Here is a 25,421-nt window from a genome sequence, read left to right on the forward strand (position 1 = left end):
GAAAAAAAAAATTTTGAAAAATTTTCAATTTTTTGAACTTTTTTGCAGGTCCGGGGTCATGAAATTTTTCAAAAATGACAAAGTCCTCATTTCCAGTATTTGAGCCAAAAATTCACCAAAACTACCCGAAATGGTGTTCGTAACGTAAATTAAGACTTTCTCGGTTGTTTCAAGGAAAAAAAAAATTTTGAAAAATTTTCAATTTTTTGAACTTTTTTGCAGGTCCAGGGTCATGAAATTTTTCAAAAATGACTAAGTTCTCATTTCCAGTATTTGAGCCAAAAATACACCAAAACTACCCGAACTGATGTTCGTAACGTAAATTAAAACTTTCTTGGTTGTTTCGAGGAAAAAAAAAATTTTGAAAAATTTTCAATTTTTTGAATTTTTTTGCAGGTCCGGGGTCATGAAATTTTTCAAAAATGACTAAGTCCTCATTTCCAGTATTTGAGCCAAAAATTCACCAAAACTACTCGAAATGGTGTTTGTAACGTAAATTAAGACTTTCTCGGTTGTTTCGAGGAAAAAAAAAATTTTGAAAAATTTTCAATTTTTTGAACTTTTTTGCAGGTCCGGGGTCATGAAATTTTTCAAAAATGACTAAGTCGTCATTTCCAGTATTTGAGCCAAAAATTCACCAAAACTACCCGAAATGGTGTTTGTAACGTAAATTAAGACTTTCTTGGTTGTTTCGAGGAAAAAAAAAATTTTGAAAAATTTTGAATTTTTTGAACTTTTTTGCAGGTCCGGGGTCATGAAATTTTTCAAAAATGACTAAGTCCTCATTTCCAGTATTTGAGCCAAAAATTCACGAAAACTACCCGAAATGGTGTTTGTAACGTAAATTAAGACTTTCTCGGTTGTTTCGAGGAAAAAAAAAATTTTGAAAAATTTTCAATTTTTTGAACTTTTTTGCAGGTCTGGGGTCATGAAATTTTTCAAAAATGACTAAGTCCTCATTTCCAGTATTTGAGCCAAAAATACACCAAAACTACCCGAAATGGTGTTCGTAACGTAAATTAAGACTTTCTTGGCTGTTTCGAGGAAAAAAAAAATTTTGAAAAATTTTGAATTTTTTGAACTTTTTTGCAGGTCCGGGGTCATGAAATTTTTCAAAAATGACTAAGTCCTCATTTCCAGTATTTGAGCCAAAAATTCACGAAAAATACCCGAAATGGTGTTCGTAACGTAAATTAAGACTTTCTCGGTTGTTTCGAGGAAAAAAAAATTTTGAAAAATTTTCAATTTTTTGAATTTTTTTGCAGGTCATGAAATTTTTCAAAAATGACTAAGTCCTCATTTCCAGTATTTGAGCCAAAAATTCACCAAAACTACCCGAAATGGTGTTTGTAACGTAAATTAAGACTTTCTCGGTTGTTTCGAGGAAAAAAAAAATTTTGAAAAATTTTCAATTTTTTGAACATTTTGCAGGTCCGGGGTCATGAAATTTTTCAAAAATGACTAAGTCCTCATTTCTAGTATTTGAGTCAAAAATACACCAAAACTACCCGAAATGGTGTTCGTAATGTAAATTAAGACTTTCTCGATTGTTTCGAGGAAAAAAAAAATTTTGAAAAATTTTCAATTTTTTGAACTTTTTTGCAGGTCCGGGGTCATGAAATTTTTCAAAAATGACTAAGTTCTCATTTCCAGTATTTGAGCCAAAAATACACCAAAACTACCCAAAATGGTGTTCGAAACGTAAATTAAGACTTTCTTGCTTGTTTCGAGGAAAAAAGATTTGGAAAAATTTTCAAATCTTTTAGCTTTTTCAAACTTTAGTCTGAAACATTCTATGTATCTTATAGATATGACTTGATTTTATAGATATCATGATCTTATAGATACTTGATCTTGATCTATCACTTTATCTTATAGGTACTACATTCCAGATTTCACTTGAAGGTTGAGCCAAATGTCATGAAAACATGTCAGAAAGGTATTTTCTTGTCATTCTTGGTTGTTACTAGTAGAAAGATTTTTTTTGAAAATTTTTCAATTTTTTGAACTTTTTTGCATGTCCGGGGTCATGAAATTTTTCAAAAATGACTAAGTCCTCATTTCCAGTATTTGAGCCAAAAATACACCAAAACTACCCGAAATGGTGTTCGTAACGTAAATTAAGACTTTCTTGGCTGTTTCGAGGAAAAAAAAAATTTTGAAAAATTTTGAATTTTTTGAACTTTTTTGCAGGTCCGGGGTCATGAAATTTTTCAAAAATGACTAAGTCCTCATTTCCAGTATTTGAGCCAAAAATTCACGAAAAATACCCGAAATGGTGTTCGTAACGTAAATTAAGACTTTCTCGGTTGTTTCGAGGAAAAAAAATTTTGAAAAATTTTCAATTTTTTGAATTTTTTTGCAGGTCATGAAATTTTTCAAAAATGACTAAGTCCTCATTTCCAGTATTTGAGCCAAAAATTCACCAAAACTACCCGAAATGGTGTTTGTAACGTAAATTAAGACTTTCTCGGTTGTTTCGAGGAAAAAAAAAATTTTGAAAAATTTTCAATTTTTTGAACTTTTTTGCAGGTCCGGGGTCATGAAATTTTTCAAAAATGACTAAGTTCTCATTTCCAGTATTTGAGCCAAAAATACACCAAAACTACCCAAAATGGTGTTCGAAACGTAAATTAAGACTTTCTTGCTTGTTTCGAGGAAAAAAGATTTGGAAAAATTTTCAAATCTTTTAGCTTTTTCAAACTTTAGTCTGAAACATTCTATGTATCTTATAGATATGACTTGATTTTATAGATATTATGATCTTATAGATACTTGATCTTGATCTATCACTTTATCATATAGGTACTACATTCCAGATATCACTTGAAGGTTGAGCCAAATGTCATGAAAACATGTCAGAAAGGTATTTTCTTATCATTCTTGGTTGTTACTAGTAGAAAGATTTTTTTTGAAAATTTTTCAATTTTTTGAACTTTTTTGCATGTCCGGGGTCATGAAATTTTTCAAAAATGACAAAGTCCTCATTTCCAGTATTTGAGCCAAAAATACACCAAAACTACCTGAAATGGTGCTCGTAACGTAAATTAAGACTTCCTTGGTTGTTTAGAGGAAAAAAAAAATTTTGAAAAATTTTCAATTTTTTGAACTTTTTTGCAGGTCCGGGGTCATGAAATTTTTAAAAAATGACAAAGTCCTCATTTCCAGTATTTGAGCCAAAAATACACCAAAACTACCCGAACTGGTGTTCGTAACGTAAATTAAGAATTTCTCGGTTGTTTCGAGGGAAAAAAAATTTTGAAAAATTTTCAATTTTTTGAACTTTTTTGCAGGTCCGGGGCATGAAATTTTTCAAAAATGACTAAGTTCTCATTTCCAGTATTTGACCCAAAAATACACCAAAACTACCCGAACTGGTGTTCGTAACGTAAATTAAGACTTTCTTCGGTGTTTCGAGGAAAAAAAAAATTGTGAAAAATTTTCAATTTTTTGAACTTTTTTGCAGGTCCGGGGTCATAAAATTTTTCAAAAATGACAAAGTCCTCATTTCCAGCATTTGAGCCAAAAATTCACCAAAACTACCCGAAATGGTGTTCGTAACGTAAATTAAGACTTTCTCAGTTGTTTCGAGGAAAAAAAAAATTTTGAAAAATTTTCAATTTTTTTAATTTTTTTGCAGGTCCGGGGTCATGAAATTTTTCAAAAATGACTAAGTTCTCATTTCCAGTATTTGAGCCAACAATACACCAAAACTACCCGAACTGGTGTTCGTAACGTAAATTAAGACTTTCTTGGTTGTTTCGAGGAAAAAAAAAATTTTGAAAAATTTTCAATTTGTTGAACTTTTTTGCAGGTCCGGGGTCATGAAATTTTTCAAAAATGACAAAGTCCTCATTTCCAGTATTTGAGCCAAAAATTCACCAAAACTACCCGAAATGGTGTTCGAAACGTAAATTAAGACTTTCTTGCTTGTTTCGAGGAAAAAAGATTTGGAAAAATTTTCAAATCTTTTAGCTTTTTTTCAAACTTTAGTCTGAAACATTCTATGTATCTTATAGATATCACTTGATTTTATAGATATTATGATCTTATAGATACTTGATCTTGATCTATCACTTTATCTTATAGGTACTACTTTCCAGATATCACTTGAAGGTTGAGCCAAATATCATGAAAACATGTCAGAAAGGTATTTTCTCATTGTTCTTGGTTGTTACTAGTAGAAAGATTTTTTTTGAAAATTTTTCAATTTTTTGAACTTTTTTGCATGTCCGGGGTCATGAAATTTTTCAAAAATGACAAAGTTCTCATTTCCAGTATTTGAGCCAAAAATACACCAAAACTACCTGAAATGGTGCTCGTAACGTAAATTAAGACTTCCTTGGTTGTTTAGTGGAAAAAAAAAATTTTGAAAAATTTTCAATTTTTTGAACTTTTTTGCAGGTCCGGGGTCATGAAATTTTTAAAAAATGACAAAGTCCTCATTTCCAGTATTTGAGCCAAAAATACACCAAAACTACCCGAACTGGTGTTCGTAACGTAAATTAAGAATTTCTCGGTTGTTTCGAGGGAAAAAAAATTTTGAAAAATTTTCAATTTTTTGAACTTTTTTGCAGGTCCGGGGTCATGAAATTTTTCAAAAATGACTAAGTTCTCATTTCCAGTATTTGACCCAAAAATACACCAAAACTACCCGAACTGGTGTTCGTAACGTAAATTAAGACTTTCTTCGTTGTTTCGAGGAAAAAAAAAATTGTGAAAAATTTTCAATTTTTTGAACTTTTTTGCAGGTCCCGGGGTCATAAAATTTTTCAAAAATGACAAAGTCCTCATTTCCAGTATTTGAGCCAAAAATTCACCAAAACTACCCGAAATGGTGTTCGTAACGTAAATTAAGACTTTCTCGGTTGTTTCGAGGAAAAAAAAAATTTTGAAAAATTTTCAATTTTTTTAATTTTTTTGCAGGTCCGGGGTCATGAAATTTTTCAAAAATGACTAAGTTCTCATTTCCAGTATTTGAGCCAACAATACACCAAAACTACCCGAACTGGTGTTCGTAACGTAAATTAAGACTTTCTTGGTTGTTTCGAGGAAAAAAAAAATTTTGAAAAATTTTCAATTTGTTGAACTTTTTTGCAGGTCCGGGGTCATGAAATTTTTCAAAAATGACAAAGTCCTCATTTCCAGTATTTGAGCCAAAAATTCACCAAAACTACCCGAAATGGTGTTCGAAACGTAAATTAAGACTTTCTTGCTTGTTTCGAGGAAAAAAGATTTGGAAAAATTTTCAAATCTTTTAGCTTTTTCAAACTTTAGTCTGAAACATTCTATGTATCTTATAGATATCGCTTGATTTTATAGATATTATGATCTTATAGATACTTGATCTTGATCTATCACTTTATCATATAGGTACTACATTCCAGATAACACTTGAAGGTTGAGCCAAATGTCATGAAAACATGTCAGAAAGGTATTTTCTTATCATTCCTGGTTGTTACTAGTAGAAAGATTTTTTTTGAACAATTTTCAATTTTTTGAACTTTTTTGCAGGTCCGGGGTCATGAAATTTTTCAAAAATGACTAAGTCCTCATTTCCAGTATTTGAGCCAAAAATACACCAAAACTACCCGAAATGGTGTTCGTAACGTAAATTAAGACTTTCTCGATTGCTTCGAGGAGAAAAAAAATTTTGAAAAATTTTCAATTTTTTGAACTTTTTTGCAGGTCCGGGGTCATGAAATTTTTAAAAAATGACAAAGTCCTCATTTCCAGTATTTCAGCCAAAAATTCACCAAAACTACCCGAAATGGTGTTCGTAACGTAAATTAAGACTTTCTCGGTTGTTTCGAGGAAAAAAAAAATTTTGAAAAATTTTCAATTTTTTGAACTTTTTTGCAGGTCCGGGGTCATAAAATTTTTCAAAAATGACTAAGTCCTCATTTCCAGTATTTGAGCCAAAAATACACCAAAACTACCCGAAATGGTGTTCGTAACGTAAATTAAGACTTACTTGGTTGCTTCGAGGAAAAAAGATTTTGAAAAATTTTCAAATCTTTTAGCTTTTTTTCAAACTTTAGTCTGAAACATTCTATGTATCTTATAGATATCACTTGATTTTATAGATATTATGATCTTATAGATACTTGATCTTGATCTATCACTTTATCTTATAGGTACTACTTTCCAGATATCACTTGAAGGTTGAGCCAAATATCATGAAAACATGTCAGAAAGGTATTTTCTCATTGTTCTTGGTTGTTACTAGTAGAAAGATTTTTTTTGAAAATTTTTCAATTTTTTGAACTTTTTTGCATGTCCGGGGTCATGAAATTTTTCAAAAATGACAAAGTCCTCATTTCCAGTATTTGAGCCAAAAATACACCAAAACTACCTGAAATGGTGCTCGTAACGTAAATTAAGACTTCCTTGGTTGTTTAGAGGAAAAAAAAAATTTTGAAAATTTTTCAATTTTTTGAACTTTTTTGCATGTCGGGGGTCATGAAATTTTTCAAAAGAGACTAAGTCCTCATTTCCAGTATTTGAGCCAAAAATACACCAAAACTACCTGAAATGGTGCTCGTAACGTAAATTAAGACTTCCTTGGTTGTTTAGAGGAAAAAAAAAATTTTGAAAAATTTTCAATTTTTTGAACTTTTTTGCAGGTCCGGGGTCATGAAATTTTTAAAAAATGACAAAGTCCTCATTTCCAGTATTTGAGCCAAAAATACACCAAAACTACCCGAACTGGTGTTCGTAACGTAAGTTAAGAATTTCTCGGTTGTTTCGAGGGAAAAAAAATTTTGAAAAATTTTCAATTTTTTGAACTTTTTTGCAGGTCCGGGGTCATGAAATTTTTCAAAAATGACTAAGTTCTCATTTCCAGTATTTGACCCAAAAATACACCAAAACTACCCGAACTGGTGTTCGTAACGTAAATTAAGACTTTCTTCGTTGTTTCGAGGAAAAAAAAAATTGTGAAAAATTTTCAATTTTTTGAACTTTTTTGCAGGTCCCGGGGTCATAAAATTTTTCAAAAATGACAAAGTCCTCATTTCCAGTATTTGAGCCAAAAATTCACCAAAACTACCCGAAATGGTGTTCGAAACGTAAATTAAGACTTTCTTGCTTGTTTCGAGGAAAAAAGATTTGGAAAAATTTTCAAATCTTTTAGCTTTTTCAAACTTTAGTCTGAAACATTCTATGTATCTTATAGATATCGCTTGATTTTATAGATATTATGATCTTATAGATACTTGATCTTGATCTATCACTTTATCATATAGGTACTACATTCCAGATATCACTTGAAGGTTGAGCCAAATGTCATGAAAACATGTCAGAAAGGTATTTTCTTATCATTCCTGGTTGTTACTAGTAGAAAGATTTTTTTTGAACAATTTTCAATTTTTTGAACTTTTTTGCAGGTCCGGGGTCATGAAATTTTTCAAAAATGACTAAGTCCTCATTTCCAGTATTTGAGCCAAAAATACACCAAAACTACCGGAAATGGTGTTCGTAACGTAAATTAAGACTTTCTCGATTGCTTCGAGGAGAAAAAAAATTTTGAAAAATTTTCAATTTTTTGAACTTTTTGCAGGTCCGGGGTCATGAAATTTTTAAAAAATGACAAAGTCCTCATTTCCAGTATTTCAGCCAAAAGTTCACCAAAACTACCCGAAATGGTGTTCGTAACGTAAATTAAGACTTTCTCGGTTGTTTCGAGGAAAAAAAAAATTTTGAAAAATTTTCAATTTTTTGAACTTTTTTGCAGGTCCGGGGTCATGAAATTTTTCAAAAATGACTAAGTTCTCATTTCCAGTATTTGACCCAAAGATACACCAAAACTACCCGAACTGGTGTTTGTAACGTAAATTAAGACTTTCTCGGTTGTTTCGAAGAAAAAAAAAATTTTGAAAAATTTTCAATTTTTTGAACTTTTTTGCAGGTCCGGGGTCATAAAATTTTTCAAAAATGACTAAGTCCTCATTTCCAGTATTTGAGCCAAAAATACACCAAAACTACCCGAAATGGTGTTCGTAACGTAAATTAAGACTTACTTGGTTGCTTCGAGGAAAAAAGATTTTGAAAAATTTTAAAATCTTTTAGCTTTTTTTCAAACTTTAGTCTGAAACATTCTATGTATCTTATAGATATCACTTGATTTTATAGATATTATGATCTTATAGATACTTGATCTTGATCTATCACTTTATCTTATAGGTACTACTTTCCAGATATCACTTGAAGGTTGAGCCAAATATCATGAAAACATGTCAGAAAGGTATTTTCTCATTGTTCTTGGTTGTTACTAGTAGAAAGATTTTTTTTGAAAATTTTTCAATTTTTTGAACTTTTTTGCATGTCCGGGGTCATGAAATTTTTCAAAAATGACAAAGTCCTCATTTCCAGTATTTGAGCCAAAAATACACCAAAACTACCTGAAATGGTGCTCGTAACGTAAATTAAGACTTTCTTGGTTGTTTCGAGGAAAAAAAAAATTTTGAAAAATTTTCAATTTGTTGAACTTTTTTGCAGGTCCGGGGTCATGAAATTTTTCAAAAATGACAAAGTCCTCATTTCCAGTATTTGAGCCAAAAATTCACCAAAACTACCCGAAATGGTGTTCGAAACGTAAATTAAGACTTTCTTGCTTGTTTCGAGGAAAAAAGATTTGGAAAAATTTTCAAATCTTTTAGCTTTTTCAAACTTTAGTCTGAAACATTCTATGTATCTTATAGATATCGCTTGATTTTATAGATATTATGATCTTATAGATACTTGATCTTGATCTATCACTTTATCATATAGGTACTACATTCCAGATATCACTTGAAGGTTGAGCCAAATGTCATGAAAACATGTCAGAAAGGTATTTTCTTATCATTCCTGGTTGTTACTAGTAGAAAGATTTTTTTTGAACAATTTTCAATTTTTTGAACTTTTTTGCAGGTCCGGGGTCATGAAATTTTTCAAAAATGACTAAGTCCTCATTTCCAGTATTTGAGCCAAAAATACACCAAAACTACCCGAAATGGTGTTCGTAACGTAAATTAAGACTTTCTCGATTGCTTCGAGGAGAAAAAAAATTTTGAAAAATTTTCAATTTTTTGAACTTTTTTGCAGGTCCGGGGTCATGAAATTTTTAAAAAATGACAAAGTCCTCATTTCCAGTATTTCAGCCAAAAATTCACCAAAACTACCCGAAATGGTGTTCGTAACGTAAATTAAGACTTTCTCGGTTGTTTCGAGGAAAAAAAAAATTTTGAAAAATTTTCAATTTTTTGAACTTTTTTGCAGGTCCGGGGTCATGAAATTTTTCAAAAATGACTAAGTTCTCATTTCCAGTATTTGACCCAAAGATACACCAAAACTACCCGAACTGGTGTTTGTAACGTAAATTAAGACTTTCTCGGTTGTTTCGAGGAAAAAAAAAATTTTGAAAAATTTTCAATTTTTTGAACTTTTTTGCAGGTCCGGGGTCATAAAATTTTTCAAAAATGACTAAGTCCTCATTTCCAGTATTTGAGCCAAAAATACACCAAAACTACCCGAAATGGTGTTCGTAACGTAAATTAAGACTTACTTGGTTGCTTCGAGGAAAAAAGATTTTGAAAAATTTTCAAATCTTTTAGCTTTTTTTCAAACTTTAGTCTGAAACATTCTATGTATCTTATAGATATCACTTGATTTTATAGATATTATGATCTTATAGATACTTGATCTTGATCTATCACTTTATCTTATAGGTACTACTTTCCAGATATCACTTGAAGGTTGAGCCAAATATCATGAAAACATGTCAGAAAGGTATTTTCTCATTGTTCTTGGTTGTTACTAGTAGAAAGATTTTTTTTGAAAATTTTTCAATTTTTTGAACTTTTTTGCATGTCCGGGGTCATGAAATTTTTCAAAAATGACAAAGTCCTCATTTCCAGTATTTGAGCCAAAAATACACCAAAACTACCTGAAATGGTGCTCGTAACGTAAATTAAGACTTCCTTGGTTGTTTAGAGGAAAAAAAAAATTTTGAAAAATTTTCAATTTTTTGAACTTTTTTGCAGGTCCGGGGTCATGAAATTTTTAAAAAATGACAAAGTCCTCATTTCCAGTATTTGAGCCAAAAATACACCAAAACTACCCGAACTGGTGTTCGTAACGTAAATTAAGAATTTCTCGGTTGTTTCGAGGAAAAAAAAATTTTGAAAAATTTTCAATTTTTTGAACTTTTTTGCAGGTCCGGGGTCATGAAATTTTTCAAAAATGACTAAGTTCTCATTTCCAGTATTTGACCCAAAAATACACCAAAACTACCCGAACTGGTGTTCGTAACGTAAATTAAGACTTTCTTCGTTGTTTCGAGGAAAAAAAAAATTTTGAAAAATTTTCAATTTGTTGAACTTTTTTGCAGGTCCGGGGTCATAAAATTTTTCAAAAATGACAAAGTCCTCATTTCCAGTATTTGAGCCAAAAATTCACCAAAACTACCCGAAATGGTGTTCGAAACGTAAATTAAGACTTTCTTGCTTGTTTCGAGGAAAAAAGATTTGGAAAAATTTTCAAATCTTTTAGCTTTTTCAAACTTTAGTCTGAAACTAGCTCCCCTACGAAGCCCGCTACGCGGGCTTGCCAGTGGCCCTACGGCAGGGTACATAGATTAGCCTCGGAAAAGACAAGAGGTGTATTAACCTCCATTTGAAAACAATTGGCTCCGCACAGGTCACGTGATCAAAAAAATTGCTTGCACTCTTGTGCGCATTAAATTCGCACTCCTGTGACTATCGCTAGGAAGGGGGGAGCCTTAAATAGAAAGGGGGTAGAGGCTCCCCCCTTCCTAGCGATAGTCACAGGAGTGCGAATTTAATGCGCACAAGAGTGCAAGCAATTTTTTTGATCACGTGACCTGTGCGGAGCCAATTGTTTTCAAATGGAGGTTAATACACCTCTTGTCTTTTCCGAGGCTAATCTATGTACCCTGCCGTAGGGCCACTGGCAAGCCCGCGTAGCGGGCTTCGTAGGGGAGCTAGTCTTCCGTTAATTGAAAGTTGCTTCAAAACATTTGCAAGCCCAGGTCTATTCGTGTTCTTCGTTTAAATATTTTAATGGTTTACCACCTAAGTAAGCCCCCCTTGCATAAGCCCCCCTCGAATTAGCCCCCTGGGGGCTTATTTATTTTTGATATTTTTGGATGGGGGCTTATTCGAGGGGGGGGGGGCTTATACGAGAGGAGGGGCTTATAAAATTATTGTAGACATTAAAAAGAAATTATTAAAAGATCTCGTTTATTTTAGTAGGAATTTCTTTATGAGCTTTTAATTAATTATTACCAAAAGTATGAGTTTTTGTGGCAATTCAAGAAAATGCCAAAGGAAACCTCAGATGGCAAAAATTCATCAAAATAAGGGGGTCGGTCCAATTCTAGAATTAACGGTAGCAGTGGGGGCTTATTGAAATTTTTAGTTCTAGGGTGGGGGCTTACTCGAGTGGGGTTATTTCGCGGATTTACGGTATTTGTAAATCTTGCCGCGGCTATCGGGTGCGCGCGTAGCGGGGCTCTTAGGGGAGCTAGTCTCCCGTTCACTGAAATGTGCATACAGATTTAATGTATTACGGTTGCAATATCGAGGCAAGTTTGAAACTTGCTTAAATACATTTTGCGAGCCCCGGTCTATTCGCTGTTCTCGTTTATGTATTTTCACGGGTTACCCCCTCAAGCTCTACTGTTTTTTCTGATTTCAATGATTAAGTTTTTTATCACTACATTTCTTTTAGCCCTTGTGGGGCTCGTTTAATATTGGTTACATGTGGGGATGCTCGAAAATGCGGCCAAGCTTTTCGCAAAAGAAAAGAGTTTTCGTGCAGAATTTTTCTTATGAGTCTTTATTTGATTACCCTTGCCACCCCTCCGTACTTTTCAACTGGCGTCGGAGCATAGATATCGCTGCTGAAGAGAGAGAGAGAAAAATGTTTTGAAAACTTTCTGAAAAAGATATGAATGAGCCCTATAAAACTTCTGAACTAATTGCGAAAGCCTGTTGAAAAACGTTGACAAAGGTTCTCCCATAGAATTTCCATAAATGAGCAGCGATGGACAATGGCAACGCGATAAGAAAAAATATTATATTGCGGATTGCGGAAAGCTGTTGTAAAACGTTGACAAAGGGTTCTTCCATAAAATCTATACGAATGAGAAGCGATGTACAATGGCAACGCGATAACGAAGAAAAATGTTATATATCGAAAAAACCAAGGCAGAAATCGAAAAACGAAGCTCGCCATGTAATATTAGAACCCCTAGTGGACCAACCAGTAAAAATTGAGCAAAATAGGACCAGCGGCGTGAGAGGAGATACTGCTCGCAAAACAATGGCGATCAGCAGCAATATCAGCGTTTTTAGCTCATTTGCATATTCACATATTAGTTATAGTAGACATTCTATGTATCTTATAGATATCGCTTGATTTTATAGATATTATGATCTTATAGATACTTGATCTTGATCTATCACTTTATCATATAGGTACTACATTCCAGATATCACTTGAAGGTTGAGCCAAATGTCATGAAAACATGTCAGAAAGGTATTTTCTTATCATTCCTGGTTGTTACTAGTAGAAAGATTTTTTTGAAAATTTTTCAATTTTTTGAACTTTTTTGCATGTCGGGGGTCATGAAATTTTTCAAAAGAGACTAAGTCCTCATTTCCTGTATTTGAGCCCAAAATACACCAAAACTACCTGAAATGGTGTTCGTAACGTAAATTAAGACTTTCTTGGTTGTTCAGAGGAAAACAAAAATTTTGAAAAATTTTCAATTTTTTGAATTTTTTTGAAGGTCCGGGGTCATGAAATTTTTCAAAAATGACTAAGTCCTCATTTCTAGTATTTGAGCCAAAAATACACCAAAACTACCCGAAATGGTGTTCGAAACGTAAATTAAGACTTTCTTGCTTGTTTCGAGGAAAAAAGATTTGGAAAAATTTTCAAATCTTTTAGCTTTTTCAAACTTTAGTCTGAAACATTCTATGTATCTTATAGATATCACTTGATTTTATAGATATTATGATCTTATAGATACTTGATCTTGATCTATCACTTTATCATATAGGTACTACATTCCAGATATCACTTGAAGGTTGAGCCAAATGTCATGAAAACATGTCAGAAAGGTATTTTCTTTTCATTCTTGGTTGTTACTAGTAGAAAGATTTTTTTTGAAAAATTTTCAATTTTTTGAACTTTTTTGCAGGTCCGGTGTCATGAAACTTTTCAAAAATGACTAAGTCCTCATTTCTAGTATTTGAGCCAAAAATACACCAAAACTACCCGAAATGGTGTTCGTAATGTAAATTAAGACTTTCTCAATTGTTTCGAGGAAAAAAAAATTTTGAAAAATTTTCAATTTTTTGAACTTTTTTGCAGGTCCGGGGTCATGAAATTTTTCAAAAATGACTAAGTCCTCATTTCTAGTATTTGAGCCAAAAATACACCAAAATCACCCGAAATGGTGTTCGTAACGTAAATTTTGACTTTCTCGGTTGTTTAGAGGAAAAAAAAATTTTGAAAAATTTTCAATTTTTTGAACATTTTTGCAGGTCCGGGGTCATGAAAATTTTCAAAAATGACTAGGTCCTCATTTCTAGTATTTCAGCCAAAAATACACCAAAATCACCCGAAATGGTGTTCGTAACGTAAATTTTGACTTTCTCGGTTGTTTAGAGGAAAAAAAAATTTTGAAAAATTTTCAATTTTTTGAACATCTTTGCAGGTCCGTGGTCATGAAATTTTTCAAAAATGACTAAGTCCTCATTTCCAGTATTTGAGCCAAAAATACACCAAAACTACCCGAACTGGTGTTCGTAACGTAAAATAAGACTTTCTCGGTTGTTTCGAGGAAAAAAAAAATTTTAAAAAATTTTCAATTTTTTGAACTTTTTTGCAGGTCCGGGGTCATGAAATTTTTCAAAAATGACAAAGTCCTCATTTCCAGTATTTGAGCCAAAAATTCACCAAAACTACCCGAAATGGTGTTCGTAATGTAAATTAAGACTTTCTCAATTGCTTCGAGGAAAAAAAAAATTTTGAAAAATTTTCAATTTTTTGAACTTTTTTGCAGGTCCGGGGTCATGAAATTTTTCAAAAATGAGTAAGTCCTCATTTCTAGTATTTGAGCCAAAAATACACCAAAATCACCCGAAATGGTGTTTGTAACGTAAATTAAGACTTTCTTGGTTGTTTAGAGGGAAAAAAAAATTTTGAAAAAATTTCAATTTTTTGAACTTTTTTGCAGGTCCGGGGTCATGAAATTTTTCAAAAATGACTAAGTCCTCATTTCCAGTATTTGAGCCAAAAATACACCAAAACTACCCGAAATGGTGTTCGTAACGTAAATTAAGACTTTCTTGGTTGTTTAGAGGAAAAAAAAAATTTTGAAAAATTTTCAATTTTTTGAACATTTTTGCAGGTCCGGGGTCATGAAATTTTTCAAAAATGACAAAGTCCTCATTTCCAGTATTTGAGCCAAAAATTCACCAAAACTACCCGAAATGGTGTTCGTAACGTAAATTAAGACTTTCTCGGTTGTTTCGAGGAAAAAAAAAATTTTGAAAAATTTTCAATTTTTTGAACTCTTTTGCAGGTCCGGGGTCATGAAATTTCTCAAAAATGACTAAGTTCTCATTTCCAGTATTTTAGCCAAAAATACACCAAAACTATCCGAAATGGTGTTGGAAACGTAAATTAAGACTTTCTTGGTTGCTTCGAGGAAAAAAGATTTTGAAAAATTTTCAAATCTTTTAGCTTTTTTTCAAACTTTAGTCTGAAACATTCTATGTATCTTATAGATATCACTTGATTTTATAGATATTATGATCTTATAGATACTTGATCTTGATCTATCACTTTATCTTATAGGTACTACTTTCCAGATATCACTTGAAGGTTGAGCCAAATATCATGAAAACATGTCAGAAAGGTATTTTCTCATTGTTCTTGGTTGTTACTAGTAGAAAGATTTTTTTTGAAAATTTTTCAATTTTTTGAACTTTTTTGCATGTCCGGGGTCATGAAATTTTTCCAAAATGACAAAGTCCTCATTTCCAGTATTTGAGCCAAAAATACACCAAAACTACCTGAAATGGTGCTCGTAACGTAAATTAAGACTTCCTTGGTTGTTTAGAGGAAAAAAAAAATTTTGAAAAATTTTCAATTTTTTGAACTTTTTTGCAGGTCCGGGGTCATGAAATTTTTAAAAAATGACAAAGTCCTCATTTCCAGTATTTGAGCCAAAAATACACCAAAACTACCCGAACTGGTGTTCGTAACGTAAATTAAGAATTTCTCGGTTGTTTCGAGGAAAAAAAAATTTTGAAAAATTTTCAATTTTTTGAACTTTTTTGCAGGTCCGGGGTCATGAAATTTTTCAAAAATGACTAAGTTCTCATTTCCAGTATTTGACCCAAAAATACACCAAAACTACCCGAACTGGTGTTCGTAACGTAAATTAAGACTTTCTTCGTTGTTTCGAGGAAAAAAAAAACTGTGAAAAATTTTCAATTTTTTGAACTTTTTTGCAGGTCCGGGGTCATAAAATTTTTCAAAAATGACAAAGTCCTCATTTCCAGTATTTGAGCCAAAAATTCACCAAAACTACCCGAAATGGTGTTCGTAACGTAAATTAAGACTTTCTCGGTTGTTTCGAGGAAAAAAAAAATTTTGAAAAATTTTCAATTTTTTTAATTTTTTTGCAGGTCCGGGGTCATGAAATTTTTCAAAAATGACTAAGTTCTCATTTCCAGTATTTGAGCCAACAATACACCAAAACTACCCGAACTGGTGTTCGTAACGTAAATTAAAACTTTCTTGGTTGTTTCGAGGAAAAAAAAAATTTTGAAAAATTTTCAATTTGTTGAACTTTTTTGCAGGTCCGGGGTCATGAAATTTTTCAAAAATGACAAAGTCCTCATTTCCAGTATTTGAGCCAAAAATTCACCAAAACTACCCGAAATGGTGTTCGAAACGTAAATTAAGACTTTCTTGCTTGTTTCGAGGAAAAAAGATTTGGAAAAATTTTCAAATCTTTTAGCTTTTTCAAACTTTAGTCTGAAACATTCTATGTATCTTATAGATATCGCTTGATTTTATAGATATTATGATCTTATAGATACTTGATCTTGATCTATCACTTTATCATATAGGTACTACATTCCAGATATCACTTGAAGGTTGAGCCAAATGTCATGAAAACATGTCAGAAAGGTATTTTCTTATCATTCCTGGTTGTTACTAGTAGAAAGATTTTTTTGAAAATTTTCAATTTTTTGAACTTTTTTGCATGTCGGGGGTCATGAAATTTTTCAAAAGAGACTAAGTCCTCATTTCCTGTATTTGAGCCCAAAATACACCAAAACTACCTGAAATGGTGTTCGTAACGTAAATTAAGACTTTCTTGGTTGTTCAGAGGAAAACAAAAATTTTGAAAAATTTTCAATTTTTTGAATTTTTTTGCAGGTCCGGGGTCATGAAATTTTTCAAAAATGACTAAGTCCTCATTTCTAGTATTTGAGCCAAAAATACACCAAAACTACCCGAAATGGTGTTCGAAACGTAAATTAAGACTTTCTTGCTTGTTTCGAGGAAAAAAGATTTGGAAAAATTTTCAAATCTTTTAGCTTTTTCAAACTTTAGTCTGAAACATTCTATGTATCTTATAGATATCACTTGATTTTATAGATATTATGATCTTATAGATACTTGATCTTGATCTATCACTTTATCATATAGGTACTACATTCCAGATATCACTTGAAGGTTGAGCCAAATGTCATGAAAACATGTCAGAAAGGTATTTTCTTTTCATTCTTGGTTGTTACTAGTAGAAAGATTTTTTTTGAAAAATTTTCAATTTTTTGAACTTTTTTGCAGGTCCGGTGTCATGAAATTTTTCAAAAATGACTAAGTCCTCATTTCTAGTATTTGAGCCAAAAATACACCAAAACTACCCGAAATGGTGTTCGTAATGTAAATTAAGACTTTCTCAATTGTTTCGAGGAAAAAAAAATTTTGAAAAATTTTCAATTTTTTGAACATCTTTGCAGGTCCGTGGTCATGAAATTTTTCAAAAATGACTAAGTCCTCATTTCCAGTATTTGAGCCAAAAATTCACCAAAACTACCCGAAATGGTGTTCGTAACGTAAATTAAGACTTTCTCGGTTGTTTCGAGGAAAAAAAAAATTTTGAAAAATTTTCAATTTTTTGAATTTTTTTGCAGGTCCGGGGTCATGAAATTTTTAAAAAATGACCAAGTCCTCATTTCCAGTATTTGAGCCAAAAATACACCAAAACTACCCGAAATGGTGTTCGTAACGTAAATTAAGACTTTCTTGGTTGTTTAGAGGAAAAAAAAAATTTTGAAAAATTTTCAATTTTTTGAACATTTTTGCAGGTCCGGGGTCATGAAAATTTTCAAAAATGACAAAGTCCTCATTTCCAGTATTTGAGCCAAAAATTCACCAAAACTACCCGAAATGGTGTTCGTAACGTAAATTAAGACTTTCTCGGTTGTTTCGAGGAAAAAAAAAATTTTGAAAAATTTTCAATTTTTTGAACTTTTTTGCAGGTCCGGGGTCATGAAATTTCTCAAAAATGACTAAGTTCTCATTTCCAGTATTTGAGCCAAAAATACACCAAAACTATCCGAAATGGTGTTCGAAACGTAAATTAAGACTTTCTTGGTTGTTTCGAGGAAAAAAGATTTTGAAAAATTTTCAAATCTTTCAGCTTTTTTTCAAACTTTAGTCTGAAACATTCTATGTATCTTATAGATATCACTTGATTTTATAGATATTATGATCTTATAGATACTTGATCTTGATCTATCACTTTATCTTATAGGTACTACTTTCCAGATATCACTTGAAGGTTGAGCCAAATATCATGAAAACATGTCAGAAAGGTATTTTCTTATCATTCTTGGTTGTTACTAGTAGAAAGATTTTTTTTGAAAATTTTTCAATTTTTTGAACTTTTTTGCATGTCCGGGGTCATGAAATTTTTCAAAAATGACAAAGTCCTCATTTCCAGTATTTGAGCCAAAAATACACCAAAACTACCTGAAATGGTGTTCGTAACGTAAATTAAGACTTTCTTGGTTGTTTAGAGGAAAAAAAAAATTTTGAAAAATTTTCAATTTTTTGAACTTTTTTGCAGGGCTGGGGTCATGAAATTTCTCAAAAATGACTAAGTTCTCATTTCCAGTATTTGAGCCAAAAATACACCAAAACTATCCGAAATGGTGTTCGAAACGTAAATTAAGACTTTCTTGGTTGTTTCGAGGAAAAAAGATTTTGAAAAATTTTCAAATCTTTTAGCTTTTTTCAAACTTTAGTCTGAAACATTCTATGTATCTTATAGATATCACTTGATTTTATAGACATTATGATCATATAGATACTTGATCTTGATCTATCACTTTATCTTATAGGTACTACTTTCCAGATATCACTTGAAGGTTGAGCCAAATATCATGAAAACATGTCAGAAAGGTATTTTCTTATCATTCTTGGTTGTTACTAGTAGAAAGATTTTTTTTGAAAATTTTTCAATTTTTTGAACTTTTTTGCATGTCCGGGGTCATGAAATTTTTCAAAAATGACAAAGTCCTCATTTCCAGTATTTGAGCCAAAAATTCACCAAAACTACCCGAAATGGTGTTCGTAACGTAAATTAAGACTTTCTTGGTTGTTTAGAGGAAAAGAAAAATTTTGAAAAATTTTCAATTTTTTGAACTTTTTTGCAGGTCCGGGGTCATGAAATTTTTCAAAAATGACTAAGTTCTCATTTCCAGTATTTGAGCCAAAAATACAACAAAACTATCCGAAATGGTGTTCGTAACGTAAATTAAGACTTTCTCGGTTGTTTCGAGGAAAAAAAAAATTTTGAAAAATTTTAAATTTTTTGAATTTTGTTTGCAGGTCCGGGGTCATGAAATTTTTCAAAAATGACTAAGTTCTCATTTCCAGTATTTGAGCCAAAAATACACCAAAACTACCCGAACTGGTGTTCGTAACGTAAATTAAGACTTTCTCGCTTGTTTCGAGGAAAAAAAAAATTTTGAAAAATTTTCAATTTTTTGAACTTTTTTGCAGGTCCGGGGTCATGAAATTTTTCAAAAATGACTAAGTTCTCATTTCCAGTATTTGAGCCAAAAATACACCAAAACTATCCGAAATGGTGTTCGAAACGTAAATTAAGACTTTCTTGCTTGTTTCGAGGAAAAAAGATTTGGAAAAATTTTCAAATCTTTTAGCTTTTTCAAACTTTAGTCTGAAACATTCTATGTATCTTATAGATATCACTTGATTTTATAGATATTATGATCTTATAGATACTTGATCTTGATCTATCACTTTATCATATAGGTACTACATTCCAGATATCACTTGAAGGTTGAGCCAAATGTCATGAAAACATGTCAGAAAGGTATTTTCTTATCATTTATGGTTGTTACTAGTAGAAAGATTTTTTTTGAAAATTTTTCAATTTTTTGAACTTTTTTGCATGTCCGGGGTCATGAAATTTTTCAAAAGAGACTAAGTCCTCATTTCCAGTATTTGAGCCAAAAATACACCAAAACTACCCGAACTGGTGTTCGTAACGTAAATTAAGACTTTCTCGGTTGTTTCGAGGACAAAAAAAATTTTGAAAAATTTTCAATTTTTTGAACTTTTTTGCAGGTCCGGGGTCATGAAATTTTTCAAAAACGACTAAGTTCTCATTTCCAGTATTTGAGCCAAAAATACACCAAAACTACCCGAAATGGTGTTCGTAATGTAAATTAAGACTTTCTCGATTGTTTCGAGGAAAAAAAAATTTTGAAAAATTTTCAATTTTTTGAACTTTTTTGCAGGTCCGGGGTCATGAAATTTTTAAAAAATGACAAAGTCCTCATTTCCAGTATTTGAGCCAAAAATTCACCAAAACTACCCGAACTGGTGTTCGAAACGTAAATTAAGACTTTCTTGCTTGTTTCGAGGAAAAAAGATTTGGAAAAATTTTCAAATCTTTTAGCTTTTTCAAACTTTAGTCTGAAACATTCGATGTATCTTATAGATATCACTTGATTTTATAGATATTATGATCTTATAGATACTTGATCTTGATCTATCACTTTATCATATAGGTACTACATTCCAGATATCACTTGAAGGTTGAGCCAAATGTCATGAAAACATGTCAGAAAGGTATTTTCTTATCACTCTTGGTTGTTACTAGTAGAAAGATTTTTTTTGAAAATTTTTCAATTTTTTGAACATTTTTGCATGTCCGGGGTCATGAAATTTTTCAAAAGAGACTAAGTCCTCATTTCCTGTATTTGAGCCCAAAATACACCAAAACTACCTGAAATGGTGTTCGTAACGTAAATTAAGACTTTCTTGGTTGTTTAGAGGAAAAAAAAAATTTTGAAAAATTTTCAATTTTTTGAACTTTTTTGCAGGTCCGGGGTCATGAAATTTTTCAAAAATTACAAAGTCCTCATTTCCAGTATTTGAGCCAAAAATACACCAAAACTACCCGAAATGGTGTTCGTAATGTAAATTAAGACTTTCTCGATTGTTTCGAGGAAAAAAAAAATTTTGAAAAATTTTCAATTTTTTGAACTTTTTTGCAGGTCCGGGGTCATGAAATTTTTCAAAAATGACTAAGTTCTCATTTTCAGTATTTGACCCAAAAATACACCAAAACTACCCGAACTGGTGTTCGTAACGTAAATTAAGACTTTCTTCGTTGTTTCGAGGAAAAAAAAAATTTTGAAAAATTTTCAATTTTTTGAACTTTTTTGCAGGTCCGGGGTCATGAAATTTTTAAAAAATGACTAAGTTCTCATTTCCAGTATTTGAGCCAAAAATACACCAAAACTATCCGAAATGGTGTTCGAAACGTAAATTAAGACTTTCTTGGTTGTTTCGAGGAAAAAAGATTTTGAAAAATTTTCAAATCTTTAGCTTTTTTTCAAACTTTAGTCTGAAACATTCTATGTATCTTATAGATATCACTTGATTTTATAGATATTATGATCTTATAGATACTTGATCTTGATCTATCACTTTATCATATAGGTACTACATTCCAGATATCACTTGAAGGTTGAGCCAAATGTCATGAAAACATGTCAGAAAGGTATTTTCTTATCATTCTTGGTTGTTACTATTAGAAAGATTTTTTTTGAAAATTTTTCAATTTTTTGAACATTTTTGCATGTCCGGGGTCATGAAATTTTTCAAAAGAGACTAAGTCCTCATTTCCTGTATTTGAGCCCAAAATACACCAAAACTACCTGAAATGGTGTTCGTAACGTAAATTAAGACTTTCTTGGTTGTTTAGAGGAAAAAAAAAATTTTGAAAAATTTTCAATTTTTTGAACTTTTTTGCAGGTCCGGGGTCATGAAATTTTTCAAAAATTACAAAGTCCTCATTTCCAGTATTTGAGCCAAAAATACACCAAAACTACCCGAAATGGTGTTCGTAATGTAAATTAAGACTTTCTCGATTGTTTCGAGGAAAAAAAAAATTTTGAAAAATTTTCAATTTTTTGAACTTTTTTGCAGGTCCGGGGTCATGAAATTTTTCAAAAATGACTAAGTTCTCATTTTCAGTATTTGACCCAAAAATACACCAAAACTACCCGAACTGGTGTTCGTAACGTAAATTAAGACTTTCTTCGTTGTTTCGAGGAAAAAAAAAATTTTGAAAAATTTTCAATTTTTTGAACTTTTTTGCAGGTCCGGGGTCATGAAATTTTTAAAAAATGACTAAGTTCTCATTTCCAGTATTTGAGCCAAAAATACACCAAAACTATCCGAAATGGTGTTCGAAACGTAAATTAAGACTTTCTTGGTTGTTTCGAGGAAAAAAGATTTTGAAAAATTTTCAAATCTTTAGCTTTTTTTCAAACTTTAGTCTGAAACATTCTATGTATCTTATAGATATCACTTGATTTTATAGATATTATGATCTTATAGATACTTGATCTTGATCTATCACTTTATCTTATAGGTACTACTTTCCAGATATCACTTGAAGGTTGAGCCAAATATCATGAAAACATGTCAGAAAGGTATTTTCTTATCGTTCTTGTTTGTTACTAGTAGAAAGATTTTTTTTGAAAATTTTTCAATTTTTTGAACTTTTTTGCATGTCCGTGGTCATGAAATTTTTCAAAAGAGACTAAGTCCTCATTTCCTGTATTTGAGCCCAAAATACACCAAAACTACCTGAAATGGTGTTCGTAACGTAAATTAAGACTTCCTTGGTTGTTTAGAGGAAAAAAAAAATTTTGAAAAATTCTCTATTTTTTGAACTTTTTTGCAAATCCGGGGTCATGAAATTTTTCAAAAATGACAAACTCCTCATTTCCAGTATTTGAGCCAAAAATACACCAAAACTACCCGAAATGGTGTTCGTAATGTAAATTAAAACTTTCTCGATTGTTTCGAGGAAAAAAAAAATTTTGAAAAATTTTCAATTTTTTGAACTTTTTTGCAGGTCCGGGGTCATGAAATTTTTAAAAAATGACAAAGTCCTCATTTCCAGTATTTGAGCCAAAAATTCACCAAAACTACCCGAAATGGTGTTCGTAACGTAAATTAAGACTTTCTCGGTTGTTTCGAGGAAAAAAAAAATTTTGAAAAATTTTCAATTTTTTGAACTTTTTTGCAGGTCCGGGGTCATGAAATTTTTCAAAAATGACTATGTTCTCATTTCCAGTATTTGACCCAAAAATACACCAAAACTACCCGAACTGGTGTTCGTAACGTAAATTAAGACTTTCTTCGTTGTTTAGAGGAAAAAAAAAATTTTGAAAAATTCTCTATTTTTTGAACTTTTTTGCAGGTCCGGGGTCATGAAATTTTTCAAAAATGACAAACTCCTCATTTCCAGTATTTGAGCCAAAAATACACCAAAACTACCCGAAATGGTGTTCGTAACGTAAATTAAGACTTACTTGGTTGTTTCGAGGAAAAAAAAAATTTTGAAAAATTCTCAATTTTTTGAACTTTTCTGCAGGTCCGGGGTCATGAAATTTTTCAAAAATGACAAAGTCCTCATTTCCAGTATTTGAGCCAAAAATTCACCAAAACTACCCGAAATGGTGTTCGTAACGTAAATTAAGACTTTCTCGGTTGTTTCGAGGAAAAAAAAAATTTTGAAAAATTTTCAATTTTTTGAACTTTTTTGCAGGTCCGGGGTCATGAAATTTTTCAAAAATGACTAAGTTCTCATTTCCAGTATTTGACCCAAAAATACACCAAAACTACCCGAACTGGTGTTCGTAACGTAAATTAAGACTTTCTTCGTTGTTTCAAGAAAAAAAAATTTTGAAAAATTTTCAATTTTTTGAACTTTTTTGCAGGTCCGGGGTCATGAAATTTTTCAAAAATGACTAAGTCCTCATTTCCAGTATTTGAGCAAAAAATACACCAAAACTACCCGAAATGGTGTTCGTAACGTAAATTAAGACTTACTTGGTTGTTTCGAGGAAAAAAAAAATTTTGAAAAATTCTCAATTTTTTGAACTTTTCTGCAGGTCCGGGGTCATGAAATTTTTCAAAAATGACAAAGTCCTCATTTCCAGTATTTGAGCCAAAAATTCACCAAAACTACCCGAAATGGTGTTCGTAACGTAAATTAAGACTTTCTCGGTTGTTTCGAGGAAAAAAAAAATTTTGAAAAATTTTCAATTTTTTGAACTTTTTTGCAGGTCCGGGGTCATGAAATTTTTCAAAAATGACTAAGTTCTCATTTCCAGTATTTGACCCAAAAATACACCAAAACTACCCGAACTGGTGTTCGTAACGTAAATTAAGACTTTCTTCGTTGTTTCGAGGAAAAAAAAATTTTGAAAAATTTTCAATTTTTTGAACTTTTTTGCAGGTCCGGGGTCATGAAATTTTTCAAAAATGACTAAGTCCTCATTTCCAGTATTTGAGCAAAAAATACACCAAAACTACCCGAAATGGTGTTCGTAACGTAAATTAAGACTTACTTGGTTGTTTCGAGGAAAAAAAAAATTTTGAAAAATTCTCAATTTTTTGAACTTTTCTGCAGGTCCGGGGTCATGAAATTTTTCAAAAATGACAAAGTCCTCATTTCCAGTATTTGAGCCAAAAATTCACCAAAACTACCCGTAATGGTGTTCGTAACGTAAATTAAGACTTTCTCGGTTGTTTCAAGGAAAAAAAAAAATTTTGAAAAATTTTCAATTTTTTGAACTTTTTTGCAGGTCCGGGGTCATGAAATTTTTCAAAAATGACAAAGTCCTCATTTCCAGTATTTGAGCCAAAAATACACCAAAACTACCTGAAATGGTGTTCGTAACGTAAATTAAGACTTTCTTGGTTGTTTAGAGGAAAAAAAAAATTTTGAAAAATTCTCAATTTTTTGAACTTTTTTGCAGGTCCGGGGTCATGAAATTTTTCAAAAATGACTAAGTCCTCATTTCTAGTATTTGAGCCAAAAATACACCAAAACTACCCGAACTTGTGTTCGTAACATAAATTAAGACTTTCTTGGTTGTTTCGAGGAAAAAAAATTTTTTGAAAAATTTTCAATTTTTTGGACTTTTTTGCAGGTCCAGGGTCGTGAAATTTTTCAAAAATGACTAAATCCTCATTTCCAGTATTTGAGCCAAAAATACACCAAAACTACCTGAAATGGTGTTCGTAACGTAAATTAAGACTTTCTTGGTTGTTTAGAGGAAAAAAAAATTTTGAAAAATTCTCAATTTTTTGAACTTTTTTGCAGGTCCGGGGTCATGAAATTTTTCAAAAATGACTAAGTTCTCATTTCCAGTATTTGAGCCAAAAATACACCAAAACTATCCGAAATGGTGTTCGAAACGTAAATTAAGACTTTCTTGGTTGTTTCGAGGAAAAAAGATTTTGAAAAATTTTCAAATCTTTTAGCTTTTTTTCAAACTTTAGTCTGAAACATTCTATGTATCTTATAGATATCACTTGATTTTATAGATATTATGATCTTATAGATACTTGATCTTGATCTATCACTTTATCTTATAGGTACTACTTTCCAGATATCACTTGAAGGTTGAGCCAAATATCATGAAAACATGTCAGAAAGGTATTTTCTTATCGTTCTTGTTTGTTACTAGTAGAAAGATTTTTTTTTTGAAAATTTTTCAATTTTTTGAACTTTTTTGCATGTCCGTGGTCATGAAATTTTTCAAAAGAGACTAAGTCCTCATTTCCTGTATTTGAGCCCAAAATACACCAAAACTACCTGAAATGGTGTTCGTAACGTAAATTAAGACTTCCTTGGTTGTTTAGAGGAAAAAAAAAATTTTGAAAAATTCTCAATTTTTTGAACTTTTTTGCAGGTCCGGGGTCATGAAATTTTTCAAAAATGACAAACTCCTCATTTCCAGTATTTGACCCAAAAATAC

At 31.5% G+C, this 25,421-nt stretch overlaps 3 long non-coding RNA genes across 7 annotated transcripts in view; all 3 read left to right on the forward strand.

The window, feature by feature from the left end:
• LOC135689451 (uncharacterized) overlaps window positions 1–25,421 on the forward strand; it is a 293,016-nt gene that overhangs the window by 41,740 nt on the left and 225,855 nt on the right. The gene's annotated exons all lie outside the window — the stretch shown is intronic.
• LOC148960258 (uncharacterized) lies at window positions 4,094–9,774 on the forward strand. 2 transcript variants are annotated; one of them, XR_016143773.1, is made up of 4 exons: window positions 4,094–4,150; window positions 6,138–6,189; window positions 8,185–8,245; window positions 9,711–9,774. It is a non-coding gene; the product is annotated as an uncharacterized LOC148960258 (long non-coding RNA). The 2 variants fall into 2 exon arrangements; XR_016143774.1 differs by having other exon boundaries at window positions 4,094–4,141.
• Window positions 14,873–25,102, forward strand: LOC148960259 (uncharacterized). 2 transcript variants are annotated; one of them, XR_016145362.1, is made up of 5 exons: window positions 14,873–14,935; window positions 17,855–17,915; window positions 18,444–18,504; window positions 22,016–22,076; window positions 25,039–25,102. It is a non-coding gene; the product is annotated as an uncharacterized LOC148960259 (long non-coding RNA). The 2 variants fall into 2 exon arrangements; XR_016145363.1 differs by having other exon boundaries at window positions 22,016–22,067.

Source organism: Rhopilema esculentum, chromosome 5, assembly GCF_057945365.1.
Source record: "Rhopilema esculentum isolate cy_ngs chromosome 5, ASM5794536v1, whole genome shotgun sequence".
NCBI lineage: Eukaryota > Metazoa > Cnidaria > Scyphozoa > Rhizostomeae > Rhizostomatidae > Rhopilema > Rhopilema esculentum.